General features: G+C 41.1%; 1 long non-coding RNA gene across 1 annotated transcript in view; it reads left to right on the forward strand.

Moving 5' to 3' along the window:
* The window catches only part of LOC133222810 (uncharacterized), a 232,252-nt gene that overhangs the window by 180,562 nt on the left and 26,526 nt on the right, over positions 1-25,164 (forward strand). The window lies entirely within an intron of this gene.

The following is a 25,164-nucleotide window of genomic DNA, read 5'->3' on the forward strand; positions in this document are numbered from 1 at the left end:
TTGGTTCCAATGGATTTTCAGACTTTCGGCAGATTAGAAAGACCTAGAAATTCTGAACAAGTAGCCACAGTATATGACCCAAACAATTCTGCTGTACAAGGGACATAAATCTCAACTCACCCTATTGCTCCACACATTCAGACTTGTGCAACACATCCACTTCTGCTTTGCAAGTTTTAGCAATGTAGCAATGGGCAGCAGTTCTTCCCTGGGAGAATGGAAATACTAACGGTAACAACTTCAACATATCTCCTGAACTTCTGCATAAAATACATTTACAAATTTTAGGTTCGTGCAGGTCATTACTCTAAAGGAAAATATTCCCCTTTACATTCTAAAGAGAGCCCTTCAGCACTGCTGTGCTGATTAATGAATAACTGAGAAGAAAAGATTTTTATGGGGAATTCACTAGAAGAAATAATGTATGTGTGTATCCAATATGACAGTTCTTACATTAAACCGTGAGCGTGCAGAGGATTATTTCATCTAATTGAATGCCAGTCCCTGATCATCAGTGATGGTGTCAAGTTCTTGTGGAAAACGGAGTTCTTGTGGAAAACACTTGATTTAGTTTTGGAGGGTTGTCCCCTAAATTTCATTTTAAACTTCATCCTTTAAAATTAGTTTGTGTGTGTGGAAGCTTGTATTTTAAAACCCTGTGGCCTACAGCACTTTCAGTTCTGCCATTGCAATAAGAACTGTGATATACTGGGGCAAATATTTAAAAGAACTCTATAGGGCTCTACTGGTGCATGCCCTAAACTGTCCTGGGTTTTTTTATTATTTAATAACAGTTTTTGAACAGCCCACTGTAGACTGTGTTTTAGATGGGAACAGAACAATTGCAGTGTTTGAACTGTAGTCATTCTGAATGAAAAGCATTCTGCAAATACAAAGAAACACACATTTTCATTCTTCTAACGTTGATACCAGTAATACCTGTGCCTTGTAGTGGCTGTGGAAGCTATTGTGTAACCCTGCAAAGCTCAGGTATCACACAAAAGAATAAGGACCTTGTTGACTCTTTTTGGGAATGCTGCTAGATTTCCTGCTAGGAGAATACCTTTAAAATTACATCTTTTTATTTTCAGCTTCCAGTAAATCAGGTCTGGATTGATACAGCAAGTGAATATGCTGTGATGTGACTTCATAACAGGAAGGTATTTCTGTTCCTTGATTTACATACCTTCTCATCATGATTCTGTGATTAACAAGAGAGAGGGATCATCCTATTGAGAAGTAAAGAGAAAGAACACAACCCTGACAGCACAGAGCATCCAGGTGATTGGAAGCTTCAGAAATGCCATCAGTGAGCTCTCGCCAATGTCACGAAGCCTGAAGCAACAACATGCAGTCTGTTTCATCAGTGTTGAAGTGAAAATACGCACTCTCTAGGCTGTGCAACCTGTGAATAGGATTTCTTGAATTTACATTCAGTTTTAGTTCTCCAGAGTATTTTCAGAATATTTGGCAAATGCCTCCATGAACTGAAGGACTGAGCTTATAATAAAGTAACAGAACTCTTTCCAGCTAGAAAGCAATATGCAGAACAACCAGAAAAATAATCCAGATTTCTTCCCCCTGAAGCTTCTTCTTACTTCCCCCATCAGAAAGGAAAATTACCCCTTTTCAAAGTTCTATGGAGAGCTGTTGCCTTACACTTCTTGATAAAGCAAGAGGGAGAGACTGATTCATTACATAGCAATTTTATCACATATAATCTAGTTTAAATCACATCATGTCATAAGACTAGATTTTAAAACATCATGAAACTCCATCCTTTTCCTCCTGTACAAAAGGTAGCCTAGACACACCACAGCAAGGACTCAGCCTCCGACCAGTGAGACAGTTACTGGGACTGCTGAATGCACAACTTTCTCTAGCAAGGTCATGGACCTGCTGGAAAATTTGGCTGCTATAAATTTTATTGACTTTCAGTTTCTGATAACACTAAGTGAATGCACACTGAACTCTGGCATTGTGCCACGAGAGACTATTTTATTTGACAGCCAAACTCCTCAGCTCGCTGAGTCACCAAAACCTTGCAGCGATGTCTGTGTAAATGAAAGGCACCTTTTGTCAATGACAAATTTGTAATGTAACTTTGGCCAGACTTCAGTTACTTTTCTGGCCCTCCTACAGGGGAATATAACCAGAATATAACTCAAAGAGAAAAATACTGGTTCTGCATGTGCAGGTGTCAGAAAACCCTCTAGTTCACCCAGCTTGTAACCATTCCTCAATTTCCCTAGTGAGTGAGTGTGCTGAGAGGAATAAAACAGCTCCAGGAGCAATATAATTTAATTCCACTCATCCTTGTTAGACGATCACAGATCACACTACTTCTCTGTCAGTATTTTTCAGTGATATGAAGAAAATGTAGAATATAGCTCCTTTTTAAACACAGTTTCCTTTTTCCTTGCACGATTTTGATTTCCTTTGACAGAGGGTGACCCATATTACATTCTTCAGTGGGAATAGATAAGTACTTGCTTGTGGTTTTTAGTATTCCTGTCATGAATAATTTTTCTTTCACAAAGAGCAACGTATTTTCATCTGCCCCAGTTAAAATACGCAAATAGTAAAACATATTGAAAGAATCCTTCACTTTAAATGTATTTTGGCAGTTAGAGGCCATTCAAGCTGTCATTCAGTCAAATCAGGGCCCACAAAACCCACTTAGACTATTGCAATAGTGAAATGTATACAACTGTATATATGCAAATTCAAGGAGCTGCTTAAACTCACTGGTGCTTATGGTTATGGACCTGTGCAGAGTGAAGCAGGTTGTGAGTGTTGATCCTATCAGTCTGCCTTGGCAGTTCTGCTGGTTAACACAATACTCACCTTGAGAGCTTTCTGTACTCCAGCAGTGCACTTGACAGCGGAGGGTCACCAACACACACTGTAAGGGATGCTAAGTGCACCATTTCCCTCCTCAAAGATCCCAGCAGGTGATGTTGGCCAAGCTAGCTGGAGAAGTAGAATTTCCACACTCATCACTGAACTTGCCCTAAAATTCAGCTTCCCTGGAGCTCTGCTCCAACAGACATTAGTTCTACACAGTGAGGTTCTCCTAGGCTTCACTCAATCCTTCACAGGGATACAAAGTCAAAGAGATTTCCTTTCTACACTATACCAGAAAAGCCATCCAGGCTATTTCTGTGCCATCTAGGCTGTTTAAATTAATACTAAAAGCATAAGACACTATCTTTTCTTTCTACCAACACTGAAGCTAAAGTGGTCAGGTTTGATTTGTTCTTCAAAATCATCTCTTCTGGGCAAACACCAACATTTTCTCATACTACCAATTTCCAGAACATGTTCATTTCTGTAGCAGTCACATGAACAAAGAGCCTCAAGTCGTCAATAGTCTTTGCTAAGAAAATATTTTTAAACTAGAATGTCATGCTGTGTAAGGCAAACCTGTAGAGACATAGCCAAGGTCAGCAGAAGTGCTTCATAACACAGGGCTAAGATCTTCCCTTCTCCCTCTGACACCACGCTCCTGAGCAGTATGCCCTCTGCAGTGCTTCAAAGTAGTGTGGCTGATTGTAATAGTCCTTCTCCCTGGTAAATCTTTGAGGAATCAAGTACTGTCCTGTCTCATTTCACCTATGAGTGACCAGAGTGGCCTCTTCTGATTATACTTTAAAAAAGCAAATGTGTAGATTTATGATTCCTTTGGGGCTCGTTCTTGGCAAGCAGGCTTTGTATTACTTAGCAAAGGCAAACACCAAATAGGCATCACCCCTCTGTCTATCGATGAAACCTTACACTCCCATGTACATGATAACTCCTATTTAATCTTTACTATTAATGGTTACTGGTAAGGCAAACTAAGCACAGCTACTTCACATAATGCACAATGTGCATATGATATGATAGGAGACAATAATTTCACCACAAAACCGCACTCATTGCAAGTGGAGTGACTCTTCAGCTTCCCAAAATGTGATTAAATCTAACAGATTCTAATGAAGCAAAACCACAGTCTAATAGAAACTGCTGCAGATCATACGCATTTGTTTTGATGCTTTTTCTTTTTCTCTGTGCACATCAGAACAAAAGTAGGGAAAAGTACCGCTTGAAGGTAAGAAAGTAAACTATCTCATGCCAGGGCTCAGAAGCTGAGATGGTTGTAGGCATGCAGCATGTTAGAGGACCCAGAAAAAGCATTTTGCTCCTAAGATGATCTTTACAAAATATGGTACCGTCACCTCATGCTTCAAATATTTTTATTCTGTAGTTTGGAACATTGTGATAAAGATGAAAACCTAGATCTCTTGACTTTCACTTCTATGATTCAGCCACAAGACCTTCCTTCATTGTGCTGGTTTTGGCCGAGATAGAGTTCCTTTTCTTCATAGTAGCTAGCATGGGCTATGTTTTGGATTTGTTTGAATTTGTGCTGAAAACAGTATTGATAATTCAGGCATGGTTTAGTTGTTTCTGAGCAGTGCTTACACAGAGTCCAGGCCTTTTGTGCTTCTCACATCCGCACACCAGCAAGGAGGCTGGAGGTGCACAAGAAGTTGAGAAGGGACACAGCCAGGACAGCTGACCCCAAATGACCATATGGGTTATGCTCGGTATATAAAGCTGAGAGAAGAAGGAAACGGGGACATTCAGGGTGATGGCATTTGTCTTCCCAAGTAACCATTATGTGTAAGGGAGCCCTGCTTACCTGGAGATGGCTGAACACCTGCCTGCCAATGGGAAATGGTGAATTAATTCTTTGTTTTGCTTTGCTTGTGCTGTGTTTTTTTCTTTACCTATTAAACTGTCTTTATCTCAACTCATGAGTTTTCTCACTTTACTCTTCTGATTCTCCCCCCATCCCACTGCATGAGGGAGTGAGCAAGCAGCTGTGTGGTGCTTAACTGACAGATGGTGTTGAACCATGACAAACATATAATCATAGTGGTGCATTACAGACCAAAGTCTACTATAACTTACATTTACAGAATACCTGTAATATACAGCAGAATTTGACATTGCCCTTTTTTTTAGTTTCACGTATTCTCAGTATGAGAAACAGCTATTCCCCAAGGGCTGTGCATCTCCACTGCCAGATACCAGCAGGCTGGACAGTTTCTCCAGTGGTTAGGCAACAGTTAGCTGCACTTTTTGCCTGCTAGCTTCCTCCCAAAGCCAGGCATTCAATTAACTCATCAATTGCGACTGGTCAGCCACCAACTTTGTTTTGCTTTTTAAAGCTTGCATGAAGAAAAATCAAAGGAGTTGGAGAAAAACAGAAGAAGCTCCATCTAGGATAGCACTTAAAATTGATTTCCAATGAAGTTACGGCTGAACATGACAGGGAGAGCAGTAAGGAATGACGTCTCTGTGACTGACTCATGTCTTTTCTGTTCTTTGAAATCAAAAGCATTGATTTTTTTATACTTTTACTTGGGTTTGCTTCCAGCATCCTGGGATTCCCCAGGGCCCAGAAGGATACAATGCTCGACACACCGGCAAACTGCCGAAAGGTCAGTGTGCTTCGTGCACATCGGTAGCATCTGTGCTGCTGCTGTATTTGCAAGCATCCAAGCAAATTCAAAGAAGAAAATTATATTTCAGAAGTGTTTACCTGCAGTTCTAGCTCAGCCTCCTGAAAAATACCCATCATTGATAAATTCTATTTCTACATTTGTGCAGGACAATCCACATCAGTTTAAACAGGCTTGCATCTGGAGTTTTTCCACCCTTTCATCTGTAGAATTGCTGTTGTTGTAAGTAGAAGCCCAGAGTTTCCCCTAACCTAGTGACACCATCCAGTCCTACATGTACGGAACATCACAGTGACACAAACTGGTGCTGACACCCAACATAGTGTGGCCACCTCTGTGTAACCAGCTTGTCAGCAGCACTTACTGGCACTAGCAGAAGCAAATCCCAGCTTGTACCCCAGCAGTAATACTAATCTTTTCCCCAACCTTGCATTTAAGCCCCAGAACAAAAAGTGGCTCAGAAATGGAATTCAGCATCATTTCTTGAGTAAGTCTGAAACCATTAGCCTTGACTCAATATGTATCTCAATCTCACCTCCATACTTTCATAGTGGAATTTCCTACCCTGCTACCAACCTGCCATCTGCATTTCTCTTTGCAGGCACTCTCCTTTACTCTGGAGCAATGCGAACTCAAGCTCCAACTCTAGCTCCGTCCTTTGCCTTCCATTTCTTTTCCCAGATGTGGTTTTGCCCCATACCTTTTCTGGGACAGCTAGAAACTACAACTAGGATTATGATGGAGTTTAGTATTACTTTTCAGGTTTGCATAAATCATGGTTTTACTCAGTCTGACTCCTCACCTTCATCCCAGCCACAGCTAATCATCAAAACTGCTTTAGGATCCAAACATAAACACAGCTCAGTGCTTTATGCCTGAACCCTGAAAGGCTTCCCAGGTAACCTGTTATGAACACAAGGTTTGCCTTTTTTCTTTTATTGCTGGAGGTTAAACCCTGCTTTACCCCACTGTGTTATCCAGTGACACAACACCCCATCTCAGAGCTCATTTCACAATGACAGTGGGTCACACCTCTCAGTTTAGTTTGGGGGGCCCTATTAATAACTGTTAATTATTATATTACTTCATAAATTTATATAAACAACCTTGAATTCTATGCAAAATCTGTTCATTCTCTTCAGGACACATAACCTTAATTGGGAAGGAAATACACAGCCAGGAGTACCAGCCTTTCAGATCTATCTTGCAGAAAACTGTCTTTCATTAAGGCAGAAGCAGTGCCAAGAGAACTTCAAACACATTAAAAATGCTCAAAGCTTGATAAGAATCAGCATTTCTTCGAGTTTGTATGTAAATTAACTTATTTTTCTTGTAGTAGGCACACGATGTTTTAGAGATGAGAATGTTTGCTGTGCACGTGTGCTGTCTCATATTACCCTGGAAGCCACATTTCTACTTACACTATAGCATCAGAACACATTGACTAACTTAAAAGTTAATAATCAAGAAGGTTTTGTGAGGCAAAGGTATTATATCTGATAAAAAATTGCCCTTTTTTTTTTTGCCTTTTTTTACCTGCCTACATTTATAGTAAGCATCTAATGAGACTAAACTATAACTAAAAGCAGCTGGGAATAGCTGTGAATGTAATCCGTTAGCAGTAGTGGTGAGCCACATAATCAAACAAGGAAAAGAGGTGATGCAGCCTCTGCCTGTCCTTGGATGTGAGTCTGCATTTGTAGACGCACACACGCATAGAGAAAGACTACCTCAAAAAGGTTTAAACTAACATAATCATCTATGGCTTTCAACTTACAGGTCACACTCATTGTAACACCTCGCCAGACTATTAAAAATTAGCTTGGCAGAGAAGCCCCTCTTCACCCAAAGCTCAAAGGCACTTCCATACAGAAGCATAGGCAGACAGTAAGGACTACATGTGGATGAACTGGACAATTTTCACAGCTTTCTGAACATGAGAGTTAGGGCGATTTCAGCTGGGAGCCCATCCTGAAAGGGACACCCTGCCACGCATCTTCAGTGAGCTCCTCACACAGAAGAAGTGGAACAGACAGAGGCAAAGAGCAGAGAGCCTAAATGACCCAAGTCGTCACAGATTGTAAGTAATACCTGCAGCTCTACCAGAAGCTATCAGAGAGCAGGGTGCCAGCAGGAGCTAGGCATGTCAGCCCATCATACTGCAGTGCTCACAAAGCAGGTGACTCATCTGCTGCAGGAACATCACGGGAATCCAAAGGCAAATCACCCTGGCTCTTCCAAGGGTTGTCCTGCTGCCTGTCGAAGGCCAGCGACTGGAGGCAGGTCCAGTGACATCTTTTGCCTAGCAAAGACATAAAAGATATTCTGAGCACTGCCAAGTGCAGGAGCCTCACAGACAGAGGAGGACCTAACTTTGGAGTCACTCTGGTGATGCGAAGTGACTGCACACTGCTATATTCATCTCTCCTTAGGTAAGTCATGACTTCCAGACAAAACATAAAACATAACCTCATTTTATTTTATTTTTTAATCCATATTACTGCTTGTGGGAGAGGAAATGGTCAGTAACTGACCATTAATGGTCACAAGCCCCTGCAGCTTGTGCTCAGAACAGGAAAGTTTTGTGCCTGTCCTCCTGCCTTTAGGCCATGAACTGCTTGCCTCAAGGTTAGTCTGCGTGACGAGCAGTGTCTGAACCACACTGCTAAGGAAACTGAATGCGGGTTTGCAGACTATGAGCTTGTACACAAGCTGCATAATACAGAGTACATCGGGTTCATGTTCTTCAGGGAAATATTTTTTCACCTGATAAACTGCAGAGGTAGTTGGTGTCTGTGGGGTAAATGATCTATGCAAGGCATGCCTTGCTGAACAAGCTAGACTTCCCTTTTTAAGACTGCTACAAATATTAAAACTATTTAGAAAGCTTTCTGAAGCTTTCTAACTGCATCGAACAACACTGCAGTTCAGATTTACATTGAAAGCATAAGTTTACTCAGAGGTAATTATAGAAGAGACGTATGTTCCCAGGAAGTTTTGTGATGTGTCTGTTTTATTTAAAAGAACAAATGCCATGCAAAATTGACCTGGTGAGCTGGACTTCCCACAAAACAGTGTTTAGCTTCTTTGACAATGAGCAGAAAATGGGTAAAAATCAAATAGATCCTCTGAGAGAATAATCACTACTCAAACAGACACCGTCAATGAGCCTACAGCCCACCACTTCTATGAGGTAGTAGCTACTGGAGTTAGCAGGCCTCTCACCAAAAGGTGCTACCTACAACTAGGCTGACTGGAAACAGTATTTTTTCAAGAGGATGCATGATTTTAAAGTTACAACTTTCACAGTGAAATATGGAGCAAACTGGTTCCATAATTTGCCTCAAATATAATGATTGAGCAGCAGGCACAGATCACATAATGAAGTGATGGGAAAAGGCAGGGTACCAAGCTGCCAGACTCTGAAAACGTGTCCAGAGGGTCTACACATGGATCCTTGCATGCACACACATCTGCTGCACAGAAATCAAATTACCATTACCAGTGCAAATGAAGACAGCCATTCCTGCACCTTTTGTGTCAGCATACATCTGGTAGTAATGGAAGATAATTATGCTTCCAAAGTTCTTTTTAAAAAATATTTAACTTAAAGCAAGCATTGATTAAGGTATGCAGAACTGCATACATCAGTGATTTGGAATTATCATTGATTGACAAAGGGAAACCTAGCCCAGGCTCCAGAAAAAGAAAGAACTGCTTGGTCATCGCATAAAACATGGCCATAAAACAACTGGATAGCAAATTAAATCTTGCCCATCTTGAAGTTACTTTCAGTATGACATTGTTGGAGAGTTGCAGGATCAATAAAACATTAATTTTATATCTTTTCTTTTGCCTGGCTTGGCAGAGTAGAACTGTTCATGCACTGGAATGGTTTTATGGATTACAATTAAGGAAACCTCCAAAACACAACAGCTAATCATGGAAGAAGCCACAGAGAGAGGGGTAAGCAAAAACCATCCACACAGGGGAAAAAAACATCAACTTACTCCTCAGGTAGTTTTGCCTGCATTGTGAATTTTTGTTGTTCTGAATATGCTATGAGTCAAGTGATGTTTTCTTTCAAAAGGCAATAAAATTTCAGAGGGTGGGAAGGGGGAATCACATGGTTATTACAGTGATTTGGATCTGATCCATTATTAGCACATTGTTTCCTCTGAGAATGTAATATAATAGAATTCCATTAAACGAAATGGACACAGAAAATACCAACAAAGAAAAATGCTTGTCTCCTCAGGCATGTATAAAAGCCTGGGGAGACAAGCCTGAAGGAAACCCTCAGGGTGGGTGAATCTTTGTACCAGTCTCTCTCACTTACTGATGGAAAAGGTTCTTCCGATTGTTTTACCCGATTCTTTGCAGAGGTAAACATGATCAGCAAGTAGCAAGAAGTATCACCAGAGAGATAACCAGATTAGCAAGACTAGGGTGTGAACTTTTAGCACTTTTATAGTTTTTACACTAAAGAAATGTAAAACACTAGAAGAAGTAAGAATTCTATTATAAGGCCACCATCAGCCTATAAGGTCTTCTGAGTGACCACACGTATTCAGAACTGCTGACTCCAGTAACAGCGCTTCCACTAATTTCTTTCAGCCCCAGTAAAACCTGCCCTGAACCTTGGATATAATTACGTAAAATGTATTTACACAGACTATAAAGAATTCTAAATGGTGTGAGCTTGCTGGTTCTTGGAAGCCCCCAAATTAATGTATTGATTAATTTTTCTTTATAAATACTTGGGAACATTATGCAATTTACAAACATCATGCCAAAACTAAAAGGAAACTAGAAAAAAAAAAAACAAACAAACACAACAAAACTTTAGAGTAAAAAAAAAAAAAAGAAAATCACCAAAAAACCAAAACCAAAACCCCACCAAAGAGCTGTCTAAAGTCTAAGAAATACCCTGGCAATAGTCTTGGCTTTCTTTCCATCTTCAATTTTTGTTCTAATATTAATCACACTTGTAACCAAGCCACTGACTTACTTGCTTCCAGTACAAAACTAGACACACATTTCTGATCCTACAGTCACTACAGTCCACACAGAAAGAACTTTACAGGAGTTTCCTAGGTCTGCAATGCATCCTCCTTCGCTATGGTATTGGCAAGAGATATTAATACAAAAAATATAACCAAAGTGGCACCTAAGTCTTCCTTCACTACTAATAGGAATGATACTTCTACAAAATAGAAAAACCCTCAGTTATTTCTGTAAATAGTTGAACAGGTTATTTGTCAGAATCTAGCCCAAAAGATTTGCAATTACTTATCTGAAGCTCTGTTAGGTTCAGATTAAGCTTCTGACTCAAGGAAGCATAACCTCCACAGATGGCAGGGAATGGATAGCTCTTCTACCTAAGCTTGTCAGAAAAACATATGAGAGTGCTGTGAGGAAAACGAAAGCTGTGACTGAGATGCTTAATTTTAATCCTGCTGAATCCTGTCAAATCTTCCTCACTTTTGTTTGCCTTCATATGCAAACGATTTGTTTTAAAAAACTGATGAGTGCCCAAATCATATGAACTGACACTTAACAGCAGTTGCACTGCACTACTGTCAAATATTTACATTCATTTTCCATCTGGCAACTAAAATGCAATTAACAACTTTGGGTTTATGTCCCCACTGGAGTTGGCTTGCACATCCATCACAAATGTATTCATTGACTCTAAACTTGCTCTACATTTAAATTAAGGAATTACAATCTTTCCCAGCTCCTGTTAGCCATAACCTCTTCTGTCCATCAGCCTAGAGAGTCTGTGATAACCCTTTACTAAGTTATTTATAGCCTATAATCACATCTGAAATTGTCATGACATTACAGCTTATTCTGTTTACTTTGAGCCTGGATTAGTGTAATGCCAGGAGAGAGGAAGGATCTGCCAGGTAGTGGTGAAATTAGCTATCAAAAACTCTCTTAAAAGCCTAAAGCTGGTATGTGACCCTGCATGTCAGTAATTACTTGAAGTCACACAGACCTAAGAAGTGGTATTCTGAACAAATTTAGAAGCAGCATTGCTTCTGCTTGTTGGAGACTACCCTAGTATTGGAATGCTGCATAATAAGCAATGTAGGTATTTTCACAATAGGACTACTATGTAGATAAAATCTTCATTTGACAGTTGGGAGCTTAGGGAGTAAAATCCACAGTGGATCATAATTATTATTCATTCCTAGAAGCAATACCTCTTTGCTGCACAAATGAATCTGCAGCCTCATGAGGGGAGCCCTACAACCTGATTGAGCAAATGATGGCTAAAGGGGATGGAGCCCATTCCGCAATTAGCACAGATGGTTCACTTTACAGCTGGCAGGAGTGAAGCTACATTAGAGTGGTGATATGTGTAAAACTGAAAGAGAAGGCTTGTTAGTTCTGGCGTGGTACCATTCTAGCAAAGCCGGCTATCTCTGAAGACTAGGGTAGAAGTTCTGCTTGGTATGTCTGAACTCTCAAGACTCCTCAAGACACATAAACACATGCCCTCCTTTCCTCTGTCGTAGGAATATTCCAGAAATACTTAACTGGCTGTCACCCTCTGGATTAGAAAATCCAGGGAACCAATGCATTGAACATCTCAGCAGTTCCAGACATGGCAGTGATGGACCCATAGCTATTCACAAGAGTCAGTCAGCCCAGGCAGACAACGGATTTGTCTACAGTGACCAACACCGGTTTGAGTACCAAAAAGCAAGATAATGACACATGGTTTAGCTTTCTCTCTACTTAACAGGCCCATCCAAAAAGCCACCCAGTTTTCATTATTTTCAACCAAATTCATTTTTACAACACTGGAAAACTTATAACTGTTAATGTCTGGCAACTTTGAGCTATACATATTATTGTTGCAAACTTCTCTGAGCTGTTTTTATGCAAAGTGTATGGCACAGGTGAGATGAGCAGGACAGAATCAACACTGGGCATCTGCAGTGCCAAGCTCTGCTGCTCAGAAGGCACAGAGCAAGACCACCCATCTGCTCAAGGAAAGGGAGCAAATGCAACGTAACAAATCACTGCAGTTTTCCCTATATACTTCACTGCTTCCATATGCTTTTCTCCAGAGCTGAACCACCTATCTCTAGATCATGTATGATTTGTGTATCTCACCAGACAGCTTTCACAGACACCACTGTGTTTGCTGATTCCAGGTGTTGGAGACTGTCCCAGGGAAGTAGCAGTGCATCCCATTTCTCCCCTACTCCCTCAGACTGGTTATTCAGTTCATTTCAGAGGAGGGTCATTTCAGATACTGACAAATTAAATTCAGATACTGCTGCATTAAAGTTTAAACTTGGAAGCATAAGACATTATCTTATATGCCCCCCTAAACTTGACTTAAGTGGGTCAAGTCAGTCATGATTTGAGAGAACAAAGGCTCAACATGCCATCGAGTGGAATGGCATGGAGGGGAAGCAAGATGGAAAGTTTGCCTGGGGTTTTTAATGTGCCTAAAGTTTCTTGCAGGCACAGTATTACAGTTTGATATTAGCAGTCAGTATGTTAGTTGCTGCTGTTTCGATTAAGTCAACTCCAGCTTCTCTTCTTTTATGACACTTGATTTTTTCTATATTTTTAACAGCAAGATTTTAGGACACTATCAGAAACTGTAAGAGAAATTGCATGAGATCAGAAACAAAACTCTCTTGTGAACTGGCTCTTTTTGAAACCTGCATTCATTAAGGTATAGAAATTGTGTCTCTAATTTCACTCAGATGTTGAAAAAAGTAACAATCTTACCTTCAGTAACTATCAAGAATTGCACAATTAACTCCAAATAGTAATACCTTACACAGTACATGCAAACAGAACATCCAGCAATGACCTGTGTAACCTAATTATGAACCTACTACCCCCATTTTACTGGTGTATGAACAGTGTGACCAAAGTGCACAGCAATTTTGTGCACTTTTTAATAAGTGTGTTTATGCTCAACAAGCCTCCCAAGAACACAGTGAGAAAGAAATAATGGCTGCTTAGCAGTGTCACTACCGTGTCAGCCATATGTTTGCAATACTAAACAAAGTGGCTGCATACACACAGTGGCTTCATATGCTTTTTCTAGTGCTTTGAGATCGTAAAATCAATAGATGTTGCAGTAATTCATTTTACCAGCAATTTAGATTTTCAAAATAAAATAGAGTACGATTTTTCTAATACATCTTGATATCCTACCTAATTTTTCTATCAAAATCATAGATATACTATCAATTTTTTTTTCACTTTTTATGCTTAAATACTGTTTGCTTTTATAAGCCCTGCAGTACACATGATGAGTTACCCTCTGGACTGTGGCATTTTCCAGCATTTTCATAAATTAGCTTTCTAAAGTGATTAAGCTTTCTCTGGACTCCAGAAATAAACTGTTCAAGCAAAATTATGTATCTTTCAATAAACAAGAGTGGAAATAGTTTATTTTACCAGCACTGCAAATACTTCCAACAAATGCTTGTCATCAATACATGGGCTATATATATCATGCAGAGAGAAGCCAATTACCCACATACCAGTTCATTTGAGGTGAAGAGAAAGACATGCGCTCCTGTTGCTCTGAGGAATCAATTGCCTTGAATTACCTATTTGCTTGAAATGACAGCTACACTTCCCACCAAATACTTGATGTGGATAGCTTGAATATGTTTGCTCCACCACATCTGTGAGGTGGCTGGGTTTACCAGCTGGGTTTATGACCTAAGATGACTCCTGGCTTGTACAAGCAGGAAGAATGGGGTAAAGAGCATCTCACAGTGTTCTGCCACTGCATTGCTTTCCTCCAGAGCATCTCCACTGTAAGCAAGCACAGACACTATCCTCCTCTTCAGAGTGGACATATAATTCACTGTGACACAGTGCAAGCGCTAAAGGTGACATGTATTTGTCACAAATGAAAATAAAGGGCAGAATAACATTCTACAGAACACACAAGAAGGCAAATATATCCTGTTTGTTCTGCCAGTTGGAGTTACTGTGGTTCCCCTTTCCTGACCATGGTCAATGTATTCACAGCAGCCATTCCCACCTTCAGAGCAGGGCAAGTTGCTCGTGGGAGGTTGTGCAGATGGATACTCTGCTCTGTGCTTCCTGTTTCTCAAAGAATGTTAGTACATCTATCCTGAAAAGTACATAGGTAACTTTCTGCAAATAAGAATTACCCTATTTGACTCTGTAACAATGCATATTTTGGCAGTCTGTGGGCCTTGGAATGTCTTGCAATTTTATTTATTCTAGCAGATGGTACCACTTTCTCCATCTTAGGCAATCTGCCAGTACCTGTTCGGATTTCTCCTACAATGTCTCATTAATGCAGGCTTGGGAACAATGAGAGCAGGCAGCAAAATCAACCTGTGTTGTAGACAAAAGGCAAGTTTTATAATGCATAAATATCAGATCCCTGTGAAATGGATTGTGAAAGGAAGCAGCAGTTCTAATGAGCTTTTAAAAACTATCAGGAGGAAAAAAGGAAGCATATGGGCAAATAATAACATGCTCTGAAGAGAGCAGACATAGCTGTTTTTTCAGGAGGTGAAATGCAGGGGAGAGGAAAGAGATTTTTCCTACTACTGCCCCACATGCAGTGTTGTAGTGTGACGGGAGAAGCTAGAACAGAATATCCTTGGTTCCCTTTACAATCTAGCCATGACTAAAATTGTCCTGCTTTTGTTCAAGAAATACTTCAGTGTAATACACAGAGATACACTGCAGCTGCAGGAAAAAAATATCCCAACTCACATCAGTTGGCTGACTGCATGAAAGAGACGTGGCATTTGCAGGGAGGTTGAGCAACATCACAGCACCTCGTCCCACCCCATGCCACCCTTCTCTCAGCCTAAGTACAAGCAGTTCTAGTTCAATGCTGAAGCAGAAAATCAGAACCAATTTCAGTGGCAACCACCCAAAATAGCCTTCTTGTTTGTCCTCTCATCATGAGCAGCTTGATCATTTCCTGTATTCTCTCCCTATGAAATTACCCCTGTCTATGCTTAGAGCAAAGATTTTTCTGCAGAGCCCAAAGGCTGACCCCACCACCCCATCTCGGATGCAGTACTTTCTGCAGTTTATCCCAATTCAGTCCCAGATGAATTATATCCCATGTCTGGGGCTTTAAAACCTTGCCATCTAAAACTTCTGTCTATTATAGTGTAGGAGAAAATCCTCTATAAGACTAATAACTTGAAATGGTTTCGAGCTTAAATTTAAGTAAGCCCATGACTGTGCCAAGCCTCCTCCCTTCTAATATACGGTGGGAATAAATTATTTCTTCAACAGAGGTAAAGCTGAAATATTAACATCCAGACAATGTGCTGGTACTTTTTTTCTTTTGCTATCTGGAAGTAATACGAACCCTACTCAAGGTCTTTCTGTGAGGAGGTGAGCTGTAAAATGACAATTTTAATGGAGGGTAGATAACAATTTTGGTCTTTTGTGCTAGCAAAGAGAAAGTTACATCATTTCCTCCATAACAGAATGGTCTCCTACTAAGTACCATCTCTTGAAAAATAGCGTGTGGAGAAAAGAAAGCACTAATGACACTTTGATTACAGCTTTGCCATTACATGATAATCCTTAAAATTACCTGCTTGTTGTATCTTGCTTTTTAATCTAATCTTAAAACCAAAACTGAAGCAGATGCTTAATATACTTCATTTGTACAGCTGTTTATGCTCAAAAAACCATTCTGGAGAAGCTTTTGCTTGCTAATGGGTAGCTGTCACAGTTGCTAAGCCAGTCATAGTTTGGCATAGCTGCATTGCCAGGTGCTAGCACATCTAACCTTGCTTCTTCTGCAGTGAGCCCCTTACAGTGACACAACCCAGGATGTTCAAGTCTGATCAAGCACCATGTCCTGATAACCACAGCAACAGGCACCACTGAGTTTATTTGCTGGGACTAAACACTGTGCAAAACATATAGCTGTACTGGAGCTGAAGAAGTTGCCTGTATTGTGCTAACAGTACAGACCCCTGCATGGGCAGTTTTAGCTATGAAACTCTGCATGGCAGTTGATTAAACAGGGAGAGAGCTTCCAGACCTTGTAAACCAATGCCAGATGACTTATGAATCCCTTCAACTATTTATGGGACAAATTTTGCCTTACTGTTTTGAGTTTGATTTTCTTTCCCTCTCTTCCAGAAGACATAATTCCTTTTGCTCTTTAGATTGACTTTTACACAAAGCTATAGGCTTAATTCGGGGGGGAGTCTTATGGAACAACTACAGCAAAACTCCCCCCAAAAGAGAGTAGATGCTTCCAGAAACACAGACATAGCACACATAACAGCGTATGTCTGACCAAGTTACAAGAACTTGTTTGCACCTCTCAGCTATACAAACACACAGGGAAAGAAAAACATGAGCTCAGAAAGCCAAGAAAAGCCTTAATCTTTTACTAGACCCAGTATTTCCAGATGCCAGCAGTCTACCAGATGCAAAGTAGCCTACAGACGAGGACAAAATTGGACCAAGTAGCCCCAGAGCCTCTTCCACAGCATCACCTGCTAGCAGAGACTAGCAATGTAGAAATACACACAGCTCCTTCAGTACAGCTGGTCTATCAGTTGGTCTATCCATGCTTGCTTCTGCCTTCTCTCCAGATGAATCTCATGATCACCAGGGTCCAGACACATGCTTAACTGGAAATCAGATGCACACGTGCAGAATCTCTGAGTTGTTAAAGGAGCTGTGCATTCCCGACTGCCCACTGAGCTCCCAGTCTTTCCGACCATCTGGGAGGACAGGGGACAACCCAGCAATCCTTGCTGGTCCTGGGACACCATCCAGAAAGTAGCTAGAGTGGAGGATGAGAGATTTGAAAACCTTTGATGGAGAAAATGTTGGCTGTCCAAGAGGGAAAGGAAAAGCTCTTGTTTACCAGGTATTTGATCCCTTCCCAGAAAACTCATAGTCTTTGCATTTCAGATGCATGTTTCTCCTGAACAACAGGAAATCAGCCTCTGCTTTTCAGAAGTGGCCACCTTTGTAGGTAAAAACTGTAGATATTCTCCACCCCAATTTCACAAACAAAAACCATTACTGAAGACTTTCCAGTAGATGGCAGGGTTACGTTATGCCAAAGCTGAGAGTCCTGAGCTGAAAACGCTCTTGGATAAAGGTTCAAGTACTGCCTAAGTATGTTTAATTAGCAGAATGAACTGATAGCTGAAAAGGCATAAACACACGTTGGATTAACTGATCTAATGCAAACTAGGAAATGTAGATTTTAAGATAGTGACAAATCTTGAACCTAAACACAGTATTAAAAATGAACGTTGTTAAAAACGAGCTTCATTTAGACAATTGTTTATACCACAAGACTGACAAGACAAAAACCACACTGATGTAAGAATCCACTGCAGTTGCCAGCTGCAGAATAAAGTCATGGGAAAAGAGAAAAAACAACCCACAAATCTCACTGAAAGTGATCAGCAAAAGTGGCTTTCAGGACCAAAATCAGTTTAATTGCATGTTGTAGTGTTACCATTTTCTAGCGACTGAGCAGAAGAGCACCCCAAAAACGGAACTCTGTACCACGTTTGTCACTATGAGAAATTATGACCGCAGTGGGTAAAGAATATGTTCACAAGTTGGGACCCCTCTCAGAAGCGGATGGAAGGAAAGCCTGATGCACTCAATGCTAAACAAAGATTGAATAATTACAGGATCCATATATAAATGAGAATCAATACAGACTTCAATAGCACCACAAGGTACAGCATACAGCAACAGCAAATACAATCGCAAATATACCTTGGTTCTGAGCTCCCATGGAGGTGCGAGTAATCAGAATCAGAAATGCTTTTTTATGTGCCAGGAACCAAACTGTTCAGCCCAGTTTGACTTCAAAATAACTGGCTGCAAATGGGCAAGGCTTTGGCTTCTTAAAACGACAATTCTCTGAATCTGCTTTTCCAGCTGAAGCAGCAAGAAGCACCCCACTGTATTTCAAACACTCGTAATGATTCTATTAAGTTAATTCCTTTATAATTGTCCCAAGGTTGTTTGGGCACATGCTTGAAGGATAGCTGGATATCCATGAAGTGGATATAAATGTGGTCATTCTGGTTGTGTCAACAGCTTCTGAAATTGTATGTGGATGACCACTAACACAACCCTCTGTACACTGCAGGTGAGCTGAAATGGCTACATGAAAAAATACCAGGCTACATTTTACATGGTTCTCTTTAGCAGAAAACATTCAGACATCAGACACCCAATACTTTTGCTTTTCTTCTGGTATGTGCCAGATTTGGCTTGCCTCACTGAAATTACTCACATATTTAATTTCACTATTATACTGTGGTATTAGAGGATTAGTGGAAATGCTATATTTATTCATAAAGAGAAATTACAAGCTTTCTTTTGTGAAAATCTAATAAGAAAATGCATGGGCTGATAACACACAGGGCTTCTGAAACATGCCCAGCCTGGCACACCTGTGTGAGGACAAATTCTACCTTTATTACACCAGCGCCCCTCAGTAGCACTGCCCGACTGCAGACCACGCAGAAAAACAGAATTGTCATTCCTAGTGATAAACAGTATCTTCAAAGTCACATTCCCTATTATTTCCTGCAATAATATACTCAACTTCCTCTGGGAAGCGTGGAGTGTCACTAAAGAACATACCTTTGACTACATCACTAAAAATAGTTTTGGGGTTTGTTTTCATTTTACAAAATCCTTAATAATTTTTTTTGTCATATTTTGGTGGTTTGTTTTGGTTTTTTACATATTAATGCATGATTACATTATATTCCTTAAACGTTTCCCTCATCCTATAGCCACCTGACTGACAAGTCACACCTATTGATTCACCTTGTTTATGAAAGCATTTGCTTTGTAAAAATACAACCTCAAAAAGTAATAAAATGTGCATCAACTGACGCTGTAAAATCCTATTGTCTTTTTGCAGTTGGATAATACACACAAAGCTTGACATATTCCTAAAATTCTGCTTCTGGTGAGAGTGTAACAGAAACGGTAATATTAACATGATCATCTCGATCTTTTCCCACAAGACTAACATCATTATAACTGCTCCGAGATCACATGTCTTTTCCCCCCTTTCAGCCTCATGAATAATTTGGCTGCTCTATCTCACTGACATAAACACTGAATCTTGCTGAAGGTCATGCAGCATTCCGAGTATCTTCTCATTCATGTGCAATTCAGCACTGTATTCTGTGCCTCATATTTACATTCATGACATGCAGTTGTAGAGTGTTTCCATGGTGGTATAACGCCTGATAGTCAGTTCATGCAGTGAATGGTAAACACTAATGTTTCAAAAGCTTATCCGTGGCGTAGATTTGTTTTTTACTGCCCTATCTCAGTCTATTCAGCTGGGCCAGGCAAGGTCAGCAAAGGCGATTAATGACCATTGTTTCATACAACAGAAGTTGAAATAAATAAGATTATTTCGTGTAGAAAATAATTAAGCAATCTGAGGCATCTGATATTATTAGGGCAACTATAAACCAGTTGTTTTGATCCTTAGGCCTTTGGCTCATCCAGGGTCCTCATTAATCCATTTGTCACCTAATATTTCTGTCTAAATACAAAAGCCCTCTTAGGCTTTAACACAGAACCAAGATCCTTCTGTTCCTGACTCAGTGACTCTTCATTTCTAGCTTCAAGTTTCATCTCATCAGTGTCCTCTGAAGCAATACCATGACTCTAGTTTTCAATAGCTAGAAGGAAATGTACAGGAAATCATGGGCAGGAAAGTGGTGGTGAGGTGCAGAAAAAGAAAGAAATTAAAACTTTATCTATAAGAAGTGCTCTCAGTTGGCTTCAACTTACACATGGAAAGCTTTTTCCACAAGTTGCTGGGGGATGGGGGAGAGGATGGGGACAGAAGAGCTTTCACCAGTCTTTTATTTCTTCATGTCCTAAAGAGCTTGGCAGCTTTTAAACAGTGGTGCCAAACCCTCTGAACAGTTTCCTGTGACCTCACTGTGGAATTTTCCCTTCCGATCACAAGAGGTGTGGATTTCACCCTCTCCTCAGCTGCCAATAATTTATGCAGACATATCTGCCCTTGGCTCAGCATATCCACAAGGCTAGGCCTCCTGTAGCACACATCACTGAAAAGCCTGAGCAACAACACAAGCACATGTAGAAATGTCCACACAGATGCTGTAGGCCAGGGAGAGATCTTTACCTCAAGGAAATGTACTGCAAAGCCAAGAGAACCTCAAAGAGGTAATTGCAAGAAAAACAATATTTGCATTTGTGTAAACTAATGTTATAGCACCCATGTAATTGGTGGGTTTGTTTCATTTAGGGACTGTGTCTGCAATATAGTTCAGGAAGGAAATTCCCTCAGAAGTGAGTGATTAAAGTGGATCACTGCAGAGAAGGTCCTCCTCAACAAGACAAGAATTTTCTTCCTCTGGGAGGAGCAAAAAGAAGGATCACAGTAAAAACATAAAACCAGGTTACTTTTGTAACCTCATTCCTTAAAAAATAAGGCATAAGGAGGCATAAAATTTAATCGGTCATTCCCATTCTTACACTTGTAGAGGAAGTAGGAAGAGGAAGAAGGAACCACCAACAAAACTGGAAAGTAACAAATCCAGAAGTGCAGAAGAGAAATAGTTATCATTACACGGTATTGTGAGGTACAAATAAAAATCACTGTAAGTTCATGAGCTTTCTGCATAATCTTTTTTAACCTATTTTGAGTTATTTCAAAAGGTAGGGAGGAGAAACAAGAAAAAAACACAAGCCATGATGTAAGCCACGATGCTCTAGGCCACAATCCAGCGTAAGATATTTCCAAAGGGACAGATACAAAGCAAGCTCTCTCCCTGATGAGGCATCAAAAGAAATGTGTCCTTTTCACTTGCCACAAGAATGAATGATGGTTTAAATAAGTTAATAAATAAAATATGTTGAAGTAGATAGACCCCAGTTGTCCAGTTTGAGGTAGGAGTGCCCATTCCCTCCTGCAACACCTCATCCCACACGAGTCCAGCACATTTGGAGCAGGCCTGGAGCTCCCAGGACCACAGCATTTCTGCATCTTCCTCCCAACCAAAATCAGTTGTAGGCCAGATCCATGCCTTTCAGGTGTCCATATCCTTCCCCAAAATTGGGGTGCTACTCAATTAAGAATGCAGTGCTGGTACAGCTTGGAACTGCAGTCTTTCATGTGATTACAGTGACTATTGTAACAATCTTAAGTAACAGATACAAATAAAAATAAAATGCAGCACATCTTTCAGAAAACAAATTGAGTTAATATAGCATGGTGAGGATGTACGTAATAATAAAGAAAGTCAGCACTTTCTCATTAGTGTTCATGCAAGATCTAATTGTACTGGGGTCTAGATATTTTAAAAAAGAAATGAGTAACATCACCACACTGAAAAAGGCATTTCTCATCATCCAAAGTTTCATTTCTACTTTACCTGAAATACGTCAACGTGATTTCCAAATTAAATATCCCCTCATGCATCAATATATAAGTAAGAATTAACCAAAGTTCAATATTGCATTCTTGAAAGTTGTAGGTGAGAACATTAACCTATACTTGTTTTTAACCAACTTTAGGACGACTCTTCATTAGGAACTGTAGTGACATGACAAGGGGTAAGGGGTTCAAACCTAAACAGGGAAAGTTCAGATTGAATATAAGGAAGAAGTTCTTTACTGTAAGGGTGGTGAGACACTGGAATGGGTTGCCCAAGGAAGTTGTGAATGCTCCATCCCTGGCGGTGTTCAAGGCTGGGGTGGACAGAGCCTTGGGTGGCATGGTTTAGTGTGAGGTGTCTCTGCCCATGGCAGGGGGGTTGGAACTTGATGATCTTAAGGTCCTTTCCAACCCTAACTATTCTATGATTCTATGACTGTCACATTAATAGTTATTTTCTTCAATATTATTTGAAAACTTCCCTTCTTCTTTTGTTTCTCTGCTGCTACTTCCTGTTGTGTGGCACATAAGGTTGTCTCAGGCATTCCTGTGTCCCACTCTGACTAGTGCATGGAGGGACGGTAATTACAGAGAATGTACAATTTAATCTTATCTTAGACATCATTACAAGGCTTCCCTGATCATGCTGTTCAGATACAACTATCAGAAATGCCAAAGTTTTGCTGGTTCTAAGGTAAAAGGCTGCTTTTTATTAAACGATACTATATTATAGAAGTAAAATTGTCTCACTGTTGTACTGTCTAAAACACCAGTGTTTAACTATGGCAGGCATTATCAAAGAAAATAACAACACTGTCAATTTTATTATTTATGTGCTTTCACAGGTGTATAAACTATAAATCTATAAAAATAGATTAGGGAGATTTTCATAGCTAATCTTAAACTACAGTACACATCCAGAAGACCTGTGTTATAGCCCCTGCTCCACTCAGTGCACCAGTATTTTGCATGCAGCTGGTGCAAGCATTATTGGAAAGGTGGGAAGTTCATGTGCTCATTTGGCAAGACTGGGATTTCAGACCTTGCTCCACGCTGGACAAAGCACAAACTAGAAGCCAGCTCTCCCGCTTTCTCCCACAGACCTCAGATGTTTTTTTCCTATGCACCAAAAACATCAAGTTTAGCCACCAGGGTGCAGAGTCAGTTCAGAAAGCCTGCCAAACTTGCATCCTCTGAGGTACAGATGATATACCAGTTGGGTATACCTAACGCTGAAAGCAAGTGAGAAGATCAGTCACTTCAAGCCCGAGGAATGCAGTTCCTCACCTGTCTTTGGGAGTTCATTGGGTGTTGGAAATAGGCAGTTTGCCATCACAGCTCAGCTGTCTTCCTCAGGGCTACATGTTGGTGGCAAAAGCAGGAGATGGGGAAGGAAGAAAGGGACATCAAGGAAGCACTGAATCAAACGAAGCTCTGCAGGATAGCTACTGCTTTTAACTGCAGTGACGGTTTAAGTCCTGCTTCCTACCTGCTGCAAACTATGAAGATCGAGAGACTTCTCATGGTAGTCTACATTAGCTACATCTCCCTGGGGAGTTACCCCAGAACAGCTATCGTGAATGGGAGGACAAGCACAGGCCACACCAGACATAGGAGACACTGATCTCCATGGAAAGGGCACAGAGCAAATCATGTGGTGCCTTTGCTGTCAGCAGTGCGGTCATGCTCCACATTGAGGTGTGGAAGTGCCAGGAAGAGACGGAAGTTGCAGGTGTGTAGGCATCAAAATTCCTACAGCTGTGTCCAGGCTTATGTTCACTGAAACCTGAGGACACTGAAAGGGAAGCCACTTTCATGAGACGAAGGAAAAACGCATGACTTTTCCAAATACAAAAATTCAACCTCATCTCACACAGACCTGACATGCACTCAAGAGAGCTGCTGGGTGTTACCAGACTTGAAAGAGTTTGTGAGGCTGGGGATTCAAGTTACCTAACTGCTCCATCATTAAGCAATAAATATAAGCCACATGACTCTGTTCAAAACCAGTACTTACTTAAACACAGGAAGAAGGAAAATCAAATGCGTAGTAAGTGGTGCCAAGCTAGCACACCTCACAAGACAGTGGCAAACAAGGTCCTATGACCAAAACAGCTCCTCCCATCAAGACAGTGTTATGCTGGGGAAGTGGATGAGTAAGGAGCACACTCCTTGACCTATTCACTCAGTTGGCACCTGGCTCTGGCCAAGACTGACTATATCAGATGCGCCTTCTTCAGAGTCTGCAAATTTTTCCATACTGGAGACCCTGAACACAAGACGCCCTGGCTGTCCGCAGCCCTGGCCTCACCAGTGCCTACACTATTCCTGAGCACTGGCTGCATCTGTGTTCAACCGCTGCAGCCACCCCTGAACAGCATGCAAGGTGGTGGGTCCAGGGACCCAGAACCTTGCTGTTAAATAGTCCAGTTTCCTGGAGTGGGTCTTCCTCTCTGTTTCTCAGCCCTTCATTGCTATCCCTCTTCAGTTTTCCCTAAGCAGGTTGGAGATCTGCTTTGAAATGTGCCACGTATTCCTCCCCCTGCAATGAGATGCAGCCCTAACCCCCGGTTTTCCAGCAGTTTCAGCAAATGCTCACTCATCTAACTACTCTTATCTGGAGCAGAGAATGTTACTACTGCCCTGAAAGCAATCAGAAGAAGGTATCAAGAGCAAGGTCCAAGCCAATTCTCTGTAGGAGAATTACAAACATCTTGAAGCACAGACCTCCATGGTTTAACCTGCTGCCCTTCGTGCTCAGTTGAAGATAGCCCCTCACCCTTCTCTTCTGATGTCACAAGGTCGGGAAGGAAGCACAGGCGCAGAGCAGGTACCTGCCAGACTCCTGACTGCGGCTGCCCACCTACTGCACAACCTGCACAGGTAGCACCAACCACAATCAGGCTAAAAGACAGCTTTACCCTCTTGTGACTTGGATACCTACAGAGCCAGCTTCAGCTTCCCGCAAGCTGGGACCTCCACAGACTGGCTTTAAAGTGGCGCTGCGTGCTGTAATCCCCTTATGAATACAGTCCTGCGGGAAAACCACGCGTGCAATTTCTCTGAAGGACAGCCTTCTGATCTCGAAGACTATCCGAACAGGTTGGCCTTTCCCTCTTTTCCTGCATGCAGCCCTGGCTCCCGCGGAGATAGCTCATCAGCGATATGAGGACAGGCGTGCGCATCCCGGCGCCCCGGCTGCGCGGCCGGCCCGGC

This window comes from Neopsephotus bourkii, unplaced genomic scaffold (genome assembly GCF_033783945.1).
Source record: "Neopsephotus bourkii isolate Nb327-2 ecotype Australia unplaced genomic scaffold, CSIRO-AGI_Nbou_v1 NB_168, whole genome shotgun sequence".
Classification (NCBI taxonomy): domain Eukaryota; kingdom Metazoa; phylum Chordata; class Aves; order Psittaciformes; family Psittacidae; genus Neopsephotus; species Neopsephotus bourkii.